We start from the raw sequence: 19,166 nt of genomic DNA on the forward strand, positions 1-19,166 counted from the left end.
AAAAAACATGAGTACAGATAATTCTTTCTCTTCTTTAAGATAGACAATAGGGTATTGGTAATGGATACTCAGCCCTGGTAGGACAACAAAGAGTAGAAGTGAGTTCAGGATGGAGCAGGCCTCCCCCCACCAACGGGCCAGTAAACTTGCTGCCACACATTCACCTACTGGCTGGTGGGCTGCTACTCTATGATCTGTGGCTTAGTTTTATGCCCTTTATTGAGTACTTACTGAATACCCTTCATTCTTCAAAGTGCTTTACATCTTGCATTTAATTCTTACAAACTTATTCTTTTTTTTTTTTTTTTCTTACAAACTTATTCTTTAAAAAAAAGATTTTATTTATTTATTTGACAGAGAGAGACACAGCGAGAGAGGGAACACAAGTAGGGGGAGTGGGAGAGGGAGAAGCAGGCTTCCCAAGGAGCAGGGAACCCAATGCAGGGCTCTATCCCATGGGACCATGACCTGAGCCGAAGGCAGATGCTTAACGACTGAGCCACTCAGGTGCCCCTTTAAAACCTTATTCTTATCCACATTTGACAGAGGAGGTGCAAAGAGGCAAACCATTGCCCAAAGTCATTGATGCCCATCAATGGTGATGGAGCTGGGATTGAAAGCTTGCCTAAAATCAAAGCCTGTGCTTGTCAGTGACCCTTCTCCTTTCCAATCCCTTTGTCAGAGGTGCCCACTATTATCAGTTTTATTGTGTGGCATGATAAGGACTAAAACAAACACACACATGGTACACTGATCCCTCCAGCACTTAGTAAACTATAATCTTCTCACCGTTCTGCCAAATGCTGATTCTATCACCTGGAGATTCTGCCTCTACAGCTGCTGGGGGACACGGACATCACCCCATTTCCTTTCAGGTGGTCTTTTTCACCTTTAGTGAAAATATATTTAGGACTGATGTTTCTAAGTCCAGTTGCTAAGATGACAGCAACTGATTATGGGCCTGAGATGTTTTGATGGGTTTCTCCTCCCATCCCACCTTCAGGCCTCACTGGACAAAGAGTAGAGTGAGTTTTTTCTCCTCTCCTCCTTCACAGATGGAATTTGGAGCATTATGTGAAAGTGGTTCTCCTCAGTGTAGCACCTTTTCAGAAAAAACACTTTATTTTTAACCTGCTTTCCAAAATCCAGTTGAGTTATTTGAATTTAAGTCTTGAGTCTCTCTCTACAGTTTTCCCTCCAATTAATATCCTTCAGGGCCACCTCAGATTTTGCCTACAATGTGATATTTGGGTCTTAAGAAAAGGCGCAGGTGAGGGGCGCGTGGGTGGCTCAGCCGGTTAAGCGGCTGCCTTCGGCTCAGGTCATGATCCCAGGGTCCTGCATCAAGTCCCACATCGGGCTTCCTGCTCAGCGGGGAGCCTACTTCTCCCTCTCCCTCTGCCTACCTCTCTGCCTACTTGTTCTCTCTCTCTCTATGTCAAATAAATAAGTAAAATCTTTAAAAAAAGAAAAAGAAAAGGCGCAGGTGAAATAAAAGCCCACCTGGGACGGTATGAGTGTGTTCTTGAGTAGTTGGAAATTCTAACTAAAAGAAGATGTATACGGAAAATAAATGTTTGCATTGAATGTGTCTGTAATAACCCAACCCTGTTATTTTCTGTGGGGTTTATCTGAATTAATTGGGATGATACTAAGTCATCACAGAGGGACACCAACAATTATTATGCAAGTAACTAATAATTATATGAGTAAAGAAGGGACTTTGAGTCCATGTGACCTTGGGAAACATAACCTTCCTAAAACTTAAGTTTTTCATATAAAAATTAGGTTGTTCTAAGAATTATGTGAGATTACCATCCAAGACACTTAACATAATAGCTGGTCCAAGGAAAAATGCTCATCATGATCACCATCATTTATAATCATATTAGCAACCTGCACTGAGTACAGTACCAAATATTATCTCATTTAATTCTCAACATACTGTGGTAGTTTTTATTATCCCTTTATTTGAGGATGAGGAAGTGAATCTGAGAGTTTAAATGACTTTCCCCCAGTCCCAGAGCTAACAAGAGGGAGAGCCAGGAATCTAGCCCAGACCTGCTGATTTCACAGTCCCTCATCTGTTTGCTCATTGGGTGCTGACATCATGCATTAGTAACAATGAGCAATGAATCATGCTTTGCAGTTGCTAATGAGATCTTGAAAATTATCTCATTTAATGTTACCAATAGCTCTGAGAAGTAGGTGTTACTTCCCCCAGATAACAGACAAGAAGCCAGGCTTAGAAGGTTTAAGTTCTTGTCAAAATCTCAAAATCAGTAAATGCTAGAGCTGAGCTCTAAACCTATGCTGTCTGATTCCAAAGGTCCTATCATTACCTCCCACAGTTTGAACCACTTTTTCCACTCATTTAGCGGAAAGTTTATCTTCTCTAAAAAAAATAAGGACTAATTAGTGTCTATCACCAGAGAATATAATTACCCCAAGTTGCTCTGCAAGAGCATTTCTTGGACCTACCCAGGTCCAACCTGCACTCTCAATCCTGAGAGTCCCTGTGGGCTTGGTTGGGAGCCTTGGTAACTAGATCAGACAGCAGCTTGTAGAGGAGAGGAGGTCTAGGCACCCAGCCGGGAATGAGGACCAGTAAGATCAGGAACATCAATCTAGTTAGTTAATCTGTTCAAAAATAAAATTTCAAAATGTTATAAAGGTCAATACTGAATCCTGACAATAACAGGATCATATCAGTGTTAAATTTCTTGAAGTTGACACCTGTGCTATGATCATGGAAGAGAATAACCTGTTCTTAGGAAGTACACACTGAATTAGCTAGAGGTGAAGGCTCATGATAAGTCAACTAATTCTCAAATGGTTCAGAAAAAATATGTAGATAGATAAAGCAAATTGTAGAGCAAACAGGATGGTTATAGGTGTAACTGAGTTAATGGTATATGGAAATTCTGTGTACTGTTCTTGTAATGTTTTATAACCTTGAAATTCCTTCCAAATAAATAGTTTAAAAAATAATAAATGTTCTCTTTTCAAGAGAAAAATTGCTATTTACCTTGCTTCTCTCACATTTACCCCCAACCTCTTATTCACATCACCAACTTAGACAATAATCCTTAGACACACTTTATATTTTAAGGTTTTTTGTACTGAGCATTTTGTAATGCCAAAAAGTAAGAAAGTAAAAAATAGATGGGGATCATTGCAAAAAGACAGAGGAGCCAACTTGAAAGAGCTCCCAGTCACAAAACAACAGGTTATGTATATAACTGATTATTAGTTACAACCCAAAGAATGAATCCAAACTGATATAAATTATTGAAAAAAATAAATGAGGGAGAAGAGACAACTATTCCTTTCAGAAGAATTCTGACAAATAAATGTAGAAGCATAGAGGGGAATAGAAAATCACCATGAAACAACACAGCTATAATTGCAATAGGCAGGATCCATTGATGAATAATAAAATTAGTGGATGAAACTTTAAGGGCAAACAGGATATTTGCATAGCCTCAAAAATATCCCTCCCCAAATTTACTAACTATTGTGGTTTTAACATATGATCACAGGTAGAGCTGAATCCTCTCCCTTTGCATCTGGGATGACTTGGTGACTGAGGTGAAAATAATAACTTTACAGGGGAGAAAAAAGCACCACTCTACCCATGTGATGTTGAAGGTTCATATCACTGTTAATGAACAATGTTGATATTATATGCCCCCCATATAGTTTGACAGAGGGGCACATCGCCTCTGTAGTATACCTCCCCTGACACCAGAAAATTGTCTATTTATGAGAAAACTGTAGCTAAATTCAAATTTGAGAACATTTTACAAAATATTCATTAAAAGTGTCAAGGTCACAAAAGACAAGGAAACACTGAAAAATTATCACATATTGGAGACAAAGGAGGCATGATAAATATATATATATATATATACTACATAAATGTAATGTAGTATCTTGGATTGGATCCTGGAACAGAAAAAAAAAGATGTTAGTGGAAAAACTGGATCCAAATAAAATCTGCAGTTAATTCTATTATATGAATGTTAATTTCAGAGTTTTGTTAAGTGTATCTGTCTAAATCCAAAATGACTTCAAAATAAAAAGTTAGAAAATAATCTTTATACAAAAGCATACATCTGACACTATGGACAGTTATGAATTATGGGCTGTTCTCTTACTGAGGAATGTTTTCAATGCACACAAAGATATCCTGCCCTGGAGCCAAGAGTGTCATGGAGCAGACCCTTGCCTATATCAAGGAAAGAGCCCTGGACTAGGAGTTAGGAGACCTCTACATCCCATATGGGCAAGTTACTTGCCCAACAACAGAACTAAGTCTCTGTTTTCCTGAGTATAAAATGAAATTATATGTAATTTCACAAGGTTAAAGAGTTTTCAACTGAAAAAGCTACTGTGTTGAATATTTAGCACCTGACACAGTAAATGCTTAACAAAATCCTGGGTTGTCTACTTTATATACATAATGTTGATTAAGGCCACAGATTCAGAAGCCTGTGTGGTCTAGGTGTGTTTGTTTTATTATTATTATTAATTATTGGTCTGGGTGTGTTTAGAAGGCTCTGTGGCAAATTTTAGAACACATGGTCCATTTGAAGGAGACACAGCCAGTCAGCTCCAACTGACTGTTGCCAGTGGAGCACTGTTCCAGTGTTACTAGATATTCGTTTTCCAAGAGAAGCTGGAAATCCTGATTTTTAAAAACATGTATAATCTCCTTATTTTAAAATGTTAATAATTAATTTAAGATGTTTTAAAGTATTGTATGAAACATCAGAAGATGTTTGTTGGTGGATTTGGTCTTTTGGTGGCCAGTCTTTGAACCCTATAGGTACTAGTGGGGAAAACCTGAGTTCTTCATGAGCCATGTAGCTATGCCTTAGATTCCAGGACAAACATACACTGGGCACATGCAGAGTTAAAATAAAACATTGCAAAGCAAAAGCAAACAGAATTTAGCCTCCTCTACTTCCCAGGTCCCTGCTAACCACTACAGGTTTATATTGGTCACCTCCTGGTGGTTCCATTTGATCTCCACCTAATTGGGGCTAGGAGGGAACTGAGAGGCCATTAAGACCATCCTGCCATGCACAGAGAAGCACCCAGGTCTGCATCTTCCCAACCCCTTTGAAGCATGAAGAGCTTCCACACCTGGCTGAGATAGGAGTAGGAGTCAGGTCTCCATACTCTTGTCCCATTAACTGGACTCTACTTTGGAGCAAGGACGCTGCTTGATTTGGTGCCCTTCACACAGTGCATTTTGGACTTGCTTGTCCAATAGACAAAACACCTATGATTCTCTTGTGCTGACCCCACTCCTCTGGTCAATTAAAAATCTCCCAAGTGGGGCACTTGGGTGACTCAGTCAGTTAAGTGTCCTTTGGCTCAGGTCCTGATCCCCGGGTCCTGGGATTGAGCCCCCTGTCAGGCTCCTCACTGAGCGGGGAGTCTGCTTCTCCCTCTGCCCCTTCCCCTCCTTGTGCACGCACTCATGCGTGTGTGCTCTCTGTCTCCCTCTCTCTCATAAATAAATAAATAAATAAATAAATTTATTTGAAAAAATCTCCAAAGAATTTTGAACTAAAAATGGTAACTTCTTTAGCAAATTTTATATTCCATTCCTATTAAAAACTTTGAAAGTAAGTTGGTAAAATATAAAATTTTACTAAAATATTGTTTCTCTCCTCCCCACTTTTACCAAAATCCCAGCCCAGTGCCTGATTGTCATTACTAATCACTGTTATGTTTTTTCTGAACAGAAAATAGGCTGTGTATCTTTTTAAAAGAGTAGGCTTTAACCAGATTCCAACTTCCCCAAATCATTGTTTCCAGAAACGTTTTTTTTCCTTTTAGCAAATGGGATATCTGGAACAAATCCTCTTTTATCATCTCTATTGCCCTGTTGAGTGAGAATAAAGTCATGATGGTGTTCTTCCTAATTTCTGTCTCACACAATGTGCTTTCTAAATAAGCTGGATCACTGTGATCAAGAAAGCATAATTCCTTAGAAACTCAAGAGTTGTGAGAGGCAGCTGTGTTGAAATGCACAAATTCAGCAGGAAGGTTGGACTGGGAGGAAGGAACAGTGAGTAGGGCTGACAAGGACAGCAAACAACTGGCACACTTGGTGGTGGTACTGAAGAAAATAAGACCCTTGAGAGGAGAAATATGGAGACTTAGAGGAGCATTCACTTTCCTTTTTCTCCCTGAATACTAAGGACAGTGTTTTTCCTTTGTTTCCTTTTTGTTGTGATGGTCCATATATTTGAATAATTATTCATGTCATAATTTATTCAATCTTTCTCAACAGAAAATCCCCCAAATAATTTGGCCAATGGGTTACAAAGTTTTACATTATTAGCAAAGATGGCCTTTTAAAACTGCATTTAAAAAATGTAAATATAGTATGTACACAGCAGAACACTTTAAAAAGTACTGAAGGATACAAAACCACAAGTCTTTCTCTTCCTTACCCACTGTGGCTGGGTTTGTTTCCTGAAGATATCTGCTATTAATGATGATATTTCCATTTTTATGAAAGCCTATGTACACATATATATGTGTATATAACATTTTCTTTTTTGCAAGCAGAATAATACTATATATGTTGTTCTGCATTTTGCTTTTTTCATGTAAGAAAATATTTCCTTACCAGCCCAAATTGTTTTTTATGGTCCCCATTTTTTAGGGATATGCCATCATTTATTTAATCATTCTCATATTGATGGACATTTAAATTAATTCCTGCCTGGATCTATTAACAAAAAATTTCAGCGAATCATATATTTTCCTCATATATACAAGTATATCTGGAGCATAAACTCCTAGAAGTATAATTGCATTAAATGTTGAGTGTATAATATTGCCATCCGCAGTTAACACGCGTATTGGAATGTTTATGGACTTAGAGACCCTCTGCTAAAGAAGTACTTCCAGTCTCCACTAAGGCAAAAAAGGTCAATGTATTCAGCTCTTAGTGAAAAGACACAAGCACAGTCTCCGGTCTTGTACTCAGGAGAACATACTTGAATGTGCCACCTCAAGATAGACCATGGAAAGTAGTTGGCACTTATTTGCAATGATATGGATGGAACTAGAGGGTATTATGCTAAGTGAAATAAGTCAATCAGAGAAAGACAATTATTATATAATCTCACTGATATGTGGAATTTAAGAAACAAAACAGAAGATCATAGGGGAAGAGAGGAAAAAAATAAGATGAAACCATACAGGAAGACAAACCATAAGAGACTCTTAATCATAGGAAACAAACTGAGGGTTGCTGGAGAGGAGGGAGTGGAGGGATGGGGTAATCGGGTGATGGACATTAAGGAGGGCATGTGATGTAATGAGCACTGGGTGTTATATAAGACTGATGAATCACAGGCCTGTACCTCTGAAACCAATAATACATTATATGTTAATTAATTGAATTTAAATAAAAAATGTTAAAAAAAGAAAGTAGTTGGCACTTAAATTTGTAGAATTAATGGATAAACAAATCATGGTATGCTGATTTACAGTCAGTATGTCCTTTAATTAAATTATGAGCACTGGGTGTTATATGAAAACAATGAATCGTGGATCACTGCATTGAAACCTGGTGATGTATTGTATGTTGACTAACACAACATAATAAAATAAAATTTAAAAAATAAATTATGTTTCACATGTAAAAAGAACTCGTCATTTAAACAAATAAATATAAACTTTAACCAGTTTTATTGTGTGCTTTCCTATTAGCATAGGAAAGATACGTAGTTTGAGATAAGTAAAAAGAAATGCTCAAAGTTCTAACAGTGGATATTCTGAAAGGGCCAGTTATAATTTCTATTTCTCCTAATTTATTTGGATGATATTTGTAAAGCTTATAGCTATTTCAACCATATTATTCTAACATATAGTTATTTCTTATATATATATTCAAATGTTTTTTTTTTAATTTTATGAGTGTCATTTCCTGTTTAATATGTTTCTTTTTTAGATTTTGGCAAAGATTGGCACTGTCCTACAATCTCATTGTGGCAGCCTTTTATATATGGAATGGAGGCAATTATAGAAATCCCTGAGCCTTTCAAAGTCATTTGAGCCTAATTAATAGCAGAATCAGACAGTATCTTTTCAGGGACATTGTAGCCTCACTTGTGGTGAGAGACAGCTCTAAATAAATTCCACTTCATTCTCCTCATCTGTGAATTGAGGTTCACTGAGGTTCTCTCCAGTTCTAAAAGTCAGGGAAATCCATCAGCATCAAGTTCAAGGGAATAATCTGTGTTTTCAACATTATAGGGGCTTTCGATTTTAGTTTCTTCACCCCAGATGAGACTATCTGGCTGCCTTGCACATAAGGAATGGGTAAATATCAATAATTAGGCCTTTAGCAAAAGGGGGCTATTCTCTGATAAATGAACAGCTCTATTTTTCTGCATCCCCCATAGCAAAAGTTTTTTTTTTTAACTAGAGTTTATATCTATTGAGAGGATTAGTTTTATTTGTAGTAACTCATTTCCAATTTGAAAAGTCATAATTCCAACGGCAATTCTTAAATTTACTTTGCAGATTATCTTACACTTAAAGAGTAACTCCCTCTTAAATAAAAATTACTTTAATCAAATAACATTTATTAAGCCTTGACTTTGTGTGAGGCTCATGTACTATGTCTGTATAACAAAGGACTACATAAAGGCCAATCATAGAAATTAAAACAAAAGAAAATTCTACAGTTTAATTTCTTAAGTCCCAGGTTACTCAGTCAAGTAACAACCCCAAATTAAAGATTAATCCTCCTGACAGTCAGTTTTCCAAGAAGCCTCCATAGTTTGGGGAGCTATAGTGAATGTTTCCTTGGGACTAAGTTATCCATCAATCAATATGAGATATATTCTGTATTTTATTTAATCTTAAGAGAGACTTGCTCAGTGACATCAACACTAATTTATGGGGTTTTTTATACTCTTTAACTTGAAATCTATGCATTGTTGACATGCAGAAATCAAAGATGGAAAGCCTCTATCTAAATCTATTCTCAAACTGATGCAAAGTGGGGAGAAAATGAGCCCAAGTGTCCAACACAGGACAAAAATATAAGGAGTGTATCTCAATTCCCAGCTCCAAATGTGAGCTGTTCCCACATCTGACAACACAAGCTCAACACACTGTACCTTAAAGATGAATTTGCAGGTGAGCTGATAACCTGCTGTGGTGCAAAGGAGGTCAAGTTTCACAGCTCTGCTCCTGACTCCTCAGCTCTGATGTGTGAGGGCCACAGGCAATGTCCTACAATCTCATTGTTGCAGCCCTTTATATATGGAGTGGAGGAATTACAGAAATCCCTGAACCTTTCAAGGTCATTTGAGCCTAATTAGTAGCAGAATCAGACATCTTTTCAGGGACATTGTAGCCTTCACTTGTGGTGAAAGACAGTTCTAAATAAATTCCATCTCTTGCCACCCAACCAGCTCCAAGGCAGGTGAGCTTCTGTTTTGGCTGGTCCCATGAGTGCTATGACTTGGCCTGAACCAAGAGTGATGATTTACAATATGTATTGGATTATCCATGTGCCTGTTCTTCTGAGACTTGTGAAAAGCCATCCTCTGACCCTCAGTGTGCAAAGGGGACTGGAATGGTGGGAAAAGTCACTCTTGGGTATAATATTACAGGAAGACTTAGAGAGGCATCTTGTACTTTGGAGCCACTAATCCTGGAATGGAATCTGGTGATGACACATCACAGTCTGTCTGCTTAGTTCTCTAACCAGTTGGAGCAGGAATTGACCCCTGGTGAGTGTTTTCCAATAAAATGCATCCAAGTGAGATCGACTTCTCATTTTAGAGTGGCTCTTATCCTATTATGGAGGAGCACATTTTGTCCTTAGGAAAAACATTTAGAATACTCCCACTCATCTGATAACAAAAATAGCTCTGGTTTTCATCAAATCCTTCTACCAGGCTATGCATTGCATACCTATTACTTGGTTCAGTGGGTTGGAAATTTATAATTTACATGACACGTGACAACCTTGACTAATATTGGTATTCAAATTTTATCTTGCTAAGGTCGCAATATTTAATGTTGAGTCTATGAGAGTGCTTTAACAAGCCAGTTTACTTTCAACTGGACGCCTACTTTAATAGCAGAACCAAATTTTACAGATGAGATTTTTTTTTTCATTAGGAGAGAGAGGAGTTAATTCTGAAACTATTTTACAGGATACCACCTACACAAAAGCAACCTTATAAGAGAGAAAAACTCAATACAAAATATTTCCAAGGAGCACATTGAAATCACAGGCATAAAGTTTATATATATACCATTTAAGAAAGTACAGTGAAATTGAATAACTAGCAGATGACAGATTATAGATGACAGTCTTTCTTTTTCTTCCTTCCTTCCCTCCTTCCTCTCATTCTCTCTCTCTTTCTCTCCCATCTCCCCACTCCCTCTCTTCTCTCCCCTCCTTCTCTTTATCACTAATATTCCTAAAGCCATGACAATCATTTTGTTTATATGAGATTCCTTGGTCTTTATTTAAGCCATTAGCAAGATTCTAAGAGAAAGGTTATCAAAATAATCTTATGTGGTATTTTTTCACCTCATTTATGGCAATTCTGTAAATTCCTAATCCACTAACATGGAATTTTGCACAATTAATAATTTGTTTTATTTCAAAGAATGAGATTTATGTTCTTCCTAGTTCAACTGACGCTTTAACCTGTAAGTATCTGTATGTCCAGATTTTGATCTTGCTTTTATGTTTTATTAGCATGAGAGAAGAGGGGCACAGAGAGGTTAGGTCATACAACTAGGAAGTGGCAGAATTGGAATCTGAACCCAGGCTGTTCAACCCTCAAGTTCTTACTCAAATGAGATGTTCACTTACAAGGAAGCATGTCTCTGCCCCAAGCCCTGAGTGCTTCCACTATTCATTCCCCTACAATAAAAAAGGGGGAAGAAAGAAGAAGAAGACATGACAGAGTATGTGCTCAGGTCAGAGCCCCTGCAGGACCCCTCTTCCTGGAAGGTGCATCAGGGCTTGGAAGAACTATCTGTGGCCAAGCCAGGGTCCATATAGGGGCAGGAACAAAGTAGGGGCACCCAATTAGGCAAAGCCCCTTCAAATACCCACCTGGGAGCATTTTAAGAATTAATGAGGGCTGTCCCAGCACAGCTTCTGGCACAGACATCCACTCAAGGATTATTGCTATGATTACTATTATTAATACTATTATTAGTCAGAGCCTTTCTTCTTTCTTCCTATTTTGAAATAGGATATACGCCATTTCACTTCTTGAACTTCACTTGTTTGCCTCTCTGGGGTTACCTGAGAGAAGAGAAGGGATACTCCAAGGATTGCTGAGCATCACCTGCATTTAGCAGAGGCATGCACACAGACTGGGCTCAGGGACCTGACAGATTAGATGCAAAGGAAGCAGAAAAGAAAAAGCACAGAAGGAGAAATTTCTGTAGAAGAGAATCACACCCATATTTACTTTTAAAAAATCTGCCACCAACCAGGCCAAAGGGGACCTGCCAGTGAGAGGGGACTGCTGAAACTAGAACCCTAATTCTCTTCTCTTGAGCATATATCTCTGGGAAGTTTTAGTTCCAACCTAGAAGATTCACTGATGAACCCTTGAATGACTCCCTCTGGAACTAGCTGTGTTGGAGGTGCGGGTGATTATCCAAGAATCAAATGCAGATGAGAGGTGAGGAGACACTTGTCATTCATTAACAAGTGGAGACTTAGAAGTCTCTCATCTGATGTTTTATTTCAAACTGCCTGGTTTAAAAACTTGCATTGCAAGGCACTGATGTCTTAATCTGACCATGGCCTGGACCTGTGTTTTAGTTAGCTAGCACTTGACCTTCCCCAGCCCTTTGTTCCCATCACCATGTATCTAGTCTGAGTTCCAATCCTTTTGTTTATGTGATAACCAGTTCCAGTTTAGCTGTCAGGTATGTGGGTTAAAATTTGTACCTGGGACTTGTTTTTATCAGGTATGGTAAGGCACACAGACATGGAAATGACTGTCATGAAGGAAGAGGTTGATACAGACTTCTAGAATTAGGAGCCATGGCACATCATGGCACCCAGAACCACATGAAAAAGGACCAGAATCATTCAGAGATGGAGAGGTACAAGAGGGGAGAGCATGACCTGGAGCCTTTATTTGTGGTTTTTTAGTGAAGAAACAGGTGAGGTAAGGTAGGTATTCTGAGTAAATTTAGGATTGGCTAGTTTGAATAATTTTGGCAGGCTACAGGTAGTCCCTAGTTGTTGGGTAACTGGCTCTGGGGTGATTTAGGGCAGGGGAAATATTGGTTTAGGATGTAACAGTTTTTTAGAGGAGCTAGTTGGGGATATGGGCCCTGTATTGGTTGATTGCATCAAAGGTGCACTTGAAGGGAGTAATTTGCTATCTCTAGAAATTCGCTAGCCCTGGGAAGCACAGCCTCCCCAGGATCAAGGCCCCAAAGGTCAGAGCATCAGGAATACAAAAATACAAAAATATAGGGCGTCTGGGTGGCTCAGATGGTTAAGCGTCTGCCTTCGGCTCAGGTCATGATCCTGGAGTCCCAGGATCGAGTCCCGCATCGGGCTCCCTGCTCAGCAGGGAGCCTGCTTCTCTCCCTCTGCCTCTGCCTCTCTCTCTCTGACTTTCATGAATAAATAAAAAAAAAAATTAAAAAAAAATACAAAAATATAGTTAATGCAGTATGGATAACAGCGAGTAGACCCTCCTGGATAACGTCATATTCCTTGTTGCTTCCAATGTCATGCTAGCTGAGATCAAAGCATGGGGTGTTGGCCCTGCACCCCCACTGACTGTGGCCTAGACACAGCTGCTTATTGTTAATAGTCCCAGAAGCCTGGCCACTTCTAGATAAATGGTTACTTGGGCAGAGTTTAACTCTGGGACTCTCTTGTCTTCTCATAAGGGCCCTACCCCTTTATTTCCTATTCTTCCAGGCTTCTCTTGATGGCTATATCTTTCCAACCTGAGGCCCCCTGAGGCCTCTTTCATTCTTAGCCACTAAACCCTATTAAGGGTGTCAGCAAGAGGCAGCTGGGGTGGAGAAGTCGAGGGGCTCTTAAGTCCCTGCTTTTGTCTGGGCTTGTGACCTTGGGAAACTTTCATATGTGTACATCCATATATTGTTCTTTTCTAAAGAGAAGATCTTAGCTTTCTTCAAATTCTCAAAGGGCTTCATGACTCTATGTCAACTAATCTTCAACAAAGCAGGAAAGAATATCCAATGGAAAAAAATCTCTTCAATAAATGGTGCTTGGAAAACTGGACAGCCACATTCAGAATAATGAAACCAGACCATTCTCTTACACCATACACAAAGATAAACTCAAAATGGATGAAAGACCTAAGTGTGAGACAGGAATCCATCAAAATCCTAGAGAACATAGGCTGTAACCTCTTTGACAATCGGCCACAGCAATTTCTTTCAAGAAACACCTCTAAAGGCAAGGGAAACAAAAGCAAAAATGAATTTTTGGGACTTCATCAAGATAAAAAGCTTCTGCACAGAAAAGGAAACAGTCAACAAAACTAAGAGGCAACCCACGGAATGGGAGAAGATATTTGCAAATGACTTACAGATAAAGGGCTGGTATCCAAGATCTATAAAGAACTTCTCAAACTCAACACCCAAAAAACAAATAATCAAGTCAAGAAATGGGCAGAAGACATGAATAGACACTTCTCCAAAGAAGACATACAAATGGCCAACAGACACATGAAAAAATGCTCCACATCACTTGTCATCGGGGAAATACAAATCAAAACCACAATGAGATACCACCTTACACCAGTTAGAATGGCTAAAATTAACAAGACAGGGAACAACAAATGTTGGCAAGAATGTGGAGAAATGGGAACCCTCTTACACTGTTGGTGGGAATGCAAGCTGGTACAGCCACTCTGGAAAACAGTATGGAGTTTCCTCAAGAAGTTAAAAATAGAGCTACCCTATGACCCAGCAATTGCACTACTATGTATTTATCCCAAAGATACAGATGTAGTGAAAAGAAGGGGCACCTGCACCCCAATGTTCATAGCAGCAATGTACACAGCCAAACTGTGGAAGGAGCTGAGATGTCCTTCAACAGATGACTGGATAAAGAAGATGTGGTTCCTATATACAATGGAATATTACTCAGCCATCAGAAAGGATTAATATCTTCCATTTGCTTTGACATGGATGGAACTGGAGGGGATTATGCTAAGTGAAGTAAGTCGATTGGAGAAACACAACTATCGTATGGTTTCATTTATATGTGGAAGATAAGAAATAACACAGAGGATCATAGGGGAAGGGAGGGAAAACTGAATGGGAAGAAATCAGAGAGGTAAATAAACCATGAGAGACTCTGGACTCTGGGAAACAAACTGGGGGTTACAGAAGGGGGGCCGTAGGGAAGCAGGGTAACCGGGTGATGGGTATTAAGTAGGGCTCATGTTGTGATGAGCACTGGGTGTTATATTCAACTAATGAATCATTGAACACTACATCCAAAACTAATGATGTACTATCTGTTGGCTAATATAATAAATAAAAAAATACAAGAACCAAAAAAAAAAAATAGAAGATGCTCATCTTGTCCTTTGTACTGCATGCTGAGCCATATGATTAACATTCGTATGCTCCCCAAAAGTTTGGCAGTGCTTAAGCAGCCAAGATAGACATAGTTAAAAGTGTGGAGGGTCCCCTTTTAATTCCCTAATGTGAAACATGGATGAAACTGTGTTTAAACTACATGTTTATTTGTAGTACAGTATTTGCTAAGAAAGCAAATAATGCAATGAAGTCAAGAATACTTCTGACTGCCTTTACATTAACAGATTGTTTTGTAGGAAACAGAAAAAGCCTCAAAGCATGCTGTTCAGGTCAAAGCGTGCTTTGTTAAGGTCAGTAAGATTTGTTTTATGGGAAAATCATAATGACCAGAAAGTCCCAAAGTGAGCCAGAATCCTTGTCACCAGAAATGTTTTAACATCATTATACTTTCTTTCTTATCTACTTTTGTGCAATAAAACAATTCCTCTGAAAATACTTGTGCAAATATTCTAAGATGAGCTGACTGTGTGCAGCATGCTAAGGCATGGAGTGTTGCTGAATAAATGAAAAGAGCATGGGCATGGTCATGGGAGCCAGGGACTTCCCAAATGTCTGCTCCCAACTGGGTCCTGATGGAGGTCATACAGACATTTGAACTCTCAGAATCTCAGTTATCTATAAATTGAGTGGATGGAAAAATGTCTCCTAAGATTCCTAAGGACTTAAAAGTCCATGAATCTAAGTTCCCACTTTTATACTCATAAAAGCCTGGCATGTTGCCTGGCATGTAGAGGTTATTTAAAATATCTGCTAATTAAACAAAAAGAAAATAAACAGAAGTTGAGATTTCAAATTTGAGGAAAATATCACAAGTGAAGGAAAATCTTATTTTTATTTTTATTATATCCTGATGGTTTGCTATCTAAGACTGTAATTATAAATGAAGTATGATTACATTTCTTTTAATGGGGTCTCTTTCACTGTTGAAACCTTTCTTTATATGGCCACATAAGGACAGATGAAAGGTTAATGTCAATCAGCCAAAGATAAATAATCTAAGAACAGTGAGCAACAACAAATGGGCAAAAGATAGAATAGGCAGCTCTTAGAAGAAATTCAGAGAGTAAATAAATATGTAAATATCCAACCAACCTCACTATTAAAGAAATACAAAGTAAAATAATACTAAGATATTTTCAGTTATTTGATGATAAATAGATTGATGACACCCAGTGCTAGGATGTGGAGAAACAGAAACTCTTACACTCTGTTCATGGGAGCCTAACTTAAAAAGCATATACTGGAGAGGGGGGCGGAGCAAGATGGTGGAGTAGGAGACCTAAATTTCATCTGGTCCCAGGAATTCAGCTAGATAGGGATCAAACCATTCTGAACACCTACAAACTCAACAGGAGATTGAAGAAAAGAATAGCAGCAACTCTCTGAACAGAAAAGCGACCACTTTCTCAAAGGTAGGACGTGCGGAGAAGTGAATCCAAGGCGATATTCGGGAGGATAGACGGTGGGGAGGGGCCTCTGTCGGCCGCTTCTGGCAAGTGATAGAGCCGTGGAGCACAAAATCGGAACTTTTAGAAGTTGGCTCCGCGTTGAGGGACGTCGCTCCGGTGGCTAAGCGGGGGGTGGAACCCTTGTGGGACAGTGTGGTCTCAGGACACTCAGGGTCACAGAAAGACCAGGGGTGCCTGAGTGTGGCAGAACTCCCAAGTATTGGAGCGGGGAAGCCGGCTGCAGAGACAGAGCTGAGGTGCGGGCTCTCAGCTCGGGGTGGCCATAAACCGTGATCCGCGGCACAGTCAGGCCACTTCTCCTCCAGCAGGGACCCAACAAGTGGCAGATCTGGGGAGACTCCCCTTCCTCCCCCAGGAGGAGTGGCACGGAAGTGCACCTCAGGGATCTGCTGGGTTTGGAGACTCCACACAGGGTCGTTCGCCAGAGATAGAAACGCTCAGTCACAGGCAGGGTGAGCACGGAGTGAGGCCAGAGACCGGGGAGATGGGAGTGACTGACTGCTTTTCTCTGGGGGCTCACTGAGGAGTGGGGCCCCAAGTTCTCAGCTCCTCCAGGGCAGAGATTGGGAGGCCGCCATTTTCACTCTCGGCCTCCAAAGCTGTAGGGAAAGCTTGAAGGGAACAAAAGCTCCCGAGAACAAACCCAAGCAGATTACTTAGCCCGGACCGGGCAAGGGCGGGGCAATTCTGCCTCCGGCAAAGACATTTGGGAACCACAGCAACAGGCCCCTCCCCAGAAGATCAGCGAGAACAGCCAGCCGAGACCAAGTTTACCGATCAATGAGAACGGCAGAACTCCTGCGCTAGGGGAATACTGCACATAGAATCCATGGCTTTTTTACCATGATTCTTTAGTCTTTTAAAGTTAATTTTTTTAATTTCTTTTTTTGAATTTTTCTTTTTCCCTTTTTCAACCAACATCTTTCAATCCCTTTTTTAAAAATCTTTTTTATTTTTCATTTTTAGAGTCATATTCTATCCTTTCATAGTAGTTAACCTTATTTTTGGTATATATATATAAGTTGTTCTCTCTTTAAAATTTTGGGATACAGTTTCTTCTAACAGACCAAAATATACCCTAAATCTCTAGTGTATGGCTTCATTCTAGTCTCCTGCCTGATCACATTCTCTCCCTTTTTTAAAAAAATTCCTCTTCTTTCTTTTTTCAACCAACTTCTTATCATTTCCTTTTATAAAATCTTTTATAATTTTCATCTTTTCAGTCATATTCCATCCCTTCATCATATTTACCCTTATTGTTGTACATATATAAGATTTTCTTTCTTTAAAATTTTGGTAGGCACTTTCTTCTAACAAACCAAAATACACCCAAAATCTAGTGTGTGGCACTGATCTATGCACCAGCATGATAATACTTGATCATATTCTTTTTTTTATCTTTTTCTTTTTCTTTCTTTCCCTTTCTTTTCCCCTGGTTTCAGGTCTCTTCGGATTTGATTAGTGTATATTTTTCTGGGGTCATTGTTAACTGTTAGCATTTTGTTCTCTCATTCATCTATTGTCCTCTGGACAAAATGACAAGATGGAAAAAATCACATCAAAAAAAGGAACAAGAGACAGTACCGACCGCCAGGGACCTAATCAATATGGACATTAGTAAGATGTCAGAACTAGAGTTCAGAATGACAATTTTATTTTTTATTTTTTATTTTTTTAAAGATTTTATTTGTTTGACAGAGAGAGACACAGTGAGAGAGGGAACACAAGCAGGGGGAGTGGGAGAGGGAGAAACAGGCTTCCCGCGGAGCAGGGAGCCCAATGCAGGGCTCGATCCCAGGACCCTGGGATCATGACGTGAGCCAGAGGCAGACGCTTAATGACTGAGTCACCCAGGCACCCCCAGAATGACGATTTTAAAGATACTAGCTGTGCATGAAAAATGCATGGAAGATATTAGAGAAACCCTCTCTGGAGAAATGAAAGAACTAAAATCTAACCAAGTCAAAATCAAAAAGGCTATTAATGTGGTGCAATCAAAAATGGAGGCTCTAACTGCTAGGATAAATGAGTCAGAAGAGAGAATTAGTGATATAGAAGACCAAATGATGAAAAATAAAGAAGCTGAGAAAAAGAGAAACAACTACTGTACCACGAGGGCAGAATTCAAGAGATAAGTGATACCATAAGATGAAACAATATTAGAATAATTGGGATCCCAGAAGAAGAAGAAAGAGAGAGAGGGGCAGAAGGTATATTAGAGCAAATTATAGCAGAGAACTTCCCTAATTTGGGGAAGGAAACAGGCATCAAAATCCAGGAGGCACAGAGAACCCCTCTCAAAATCAATAAAAATAGGTCAACACCCCGACATCTAATAGTAAAACTTACGAGTCTCAGAGACAAAGAGAAAATCCTGAAAGCAACTCAGGACAAGAGATCTGCAACCTACAATGATAGAAACATTAGATTGGCAACAGACCTATCCACAGAGACCTGGCAGGCCAGAAAAGACTGGCATGATATATTCAGAGCACTAAATGAGAAAAACATGCAGCCAAGAATACTATATCCATCTAGGCTGTCATTGAAAATAGGAGAGATTAAAAGCTTCCAGGACAAACAAAAACTAAAGGAATTTGCAAACATGAAACCAGCCCTACAAGAAATATTGAAAGGGGTCCTCTAAACAAAGAGAGAGCCTAAAAGTAACATAGGCCAGAAAGGAACACAGACAATATACAGTAACAGTCACCTTACAGGCAATACAATGGCACTAAATTCCTATCTTTCAATAGTTACCTGGAATGTAACTGGGCTAAATGCCCCAATCAAAAGACACAGGCTATCAGATTGGATTAAAAAACAAGACCCATCGATATGCTGTCTGCAAGAGACTCATTTTAGACCCAAAGACACCCCCAGATTGAAAGTGAGGGGGTGGAAAACCATTTACCATGCTAATGGACACCAAAAGAAAGCTGGGGTGGCAATCCTTATATCAGACAAATTAGTTTTTAAACCAAAGACTATAATAAGAGATGAGGAAGGACACTCTATTCTACTTAAAGGGTCTATCCAACAAGAAGATCTAACAATTGTAAATAT

The sequence above is a fragment of the Neomonachus schauinslandi genome, chromosome 13 (genome assembly GCF_002201575.2).
Source record: "Neomonachus schauinslandi chromosome 13, ASM220157v2, whole genome shotgun sequence".
Classification (NCBI taxonomy): domain Eukaryota; kingdom Metazoa; phylum Chordata; class Mammalia; order Carnivora; family Phocidae; genus Neomonachus; species Neomonachus schauinslandi.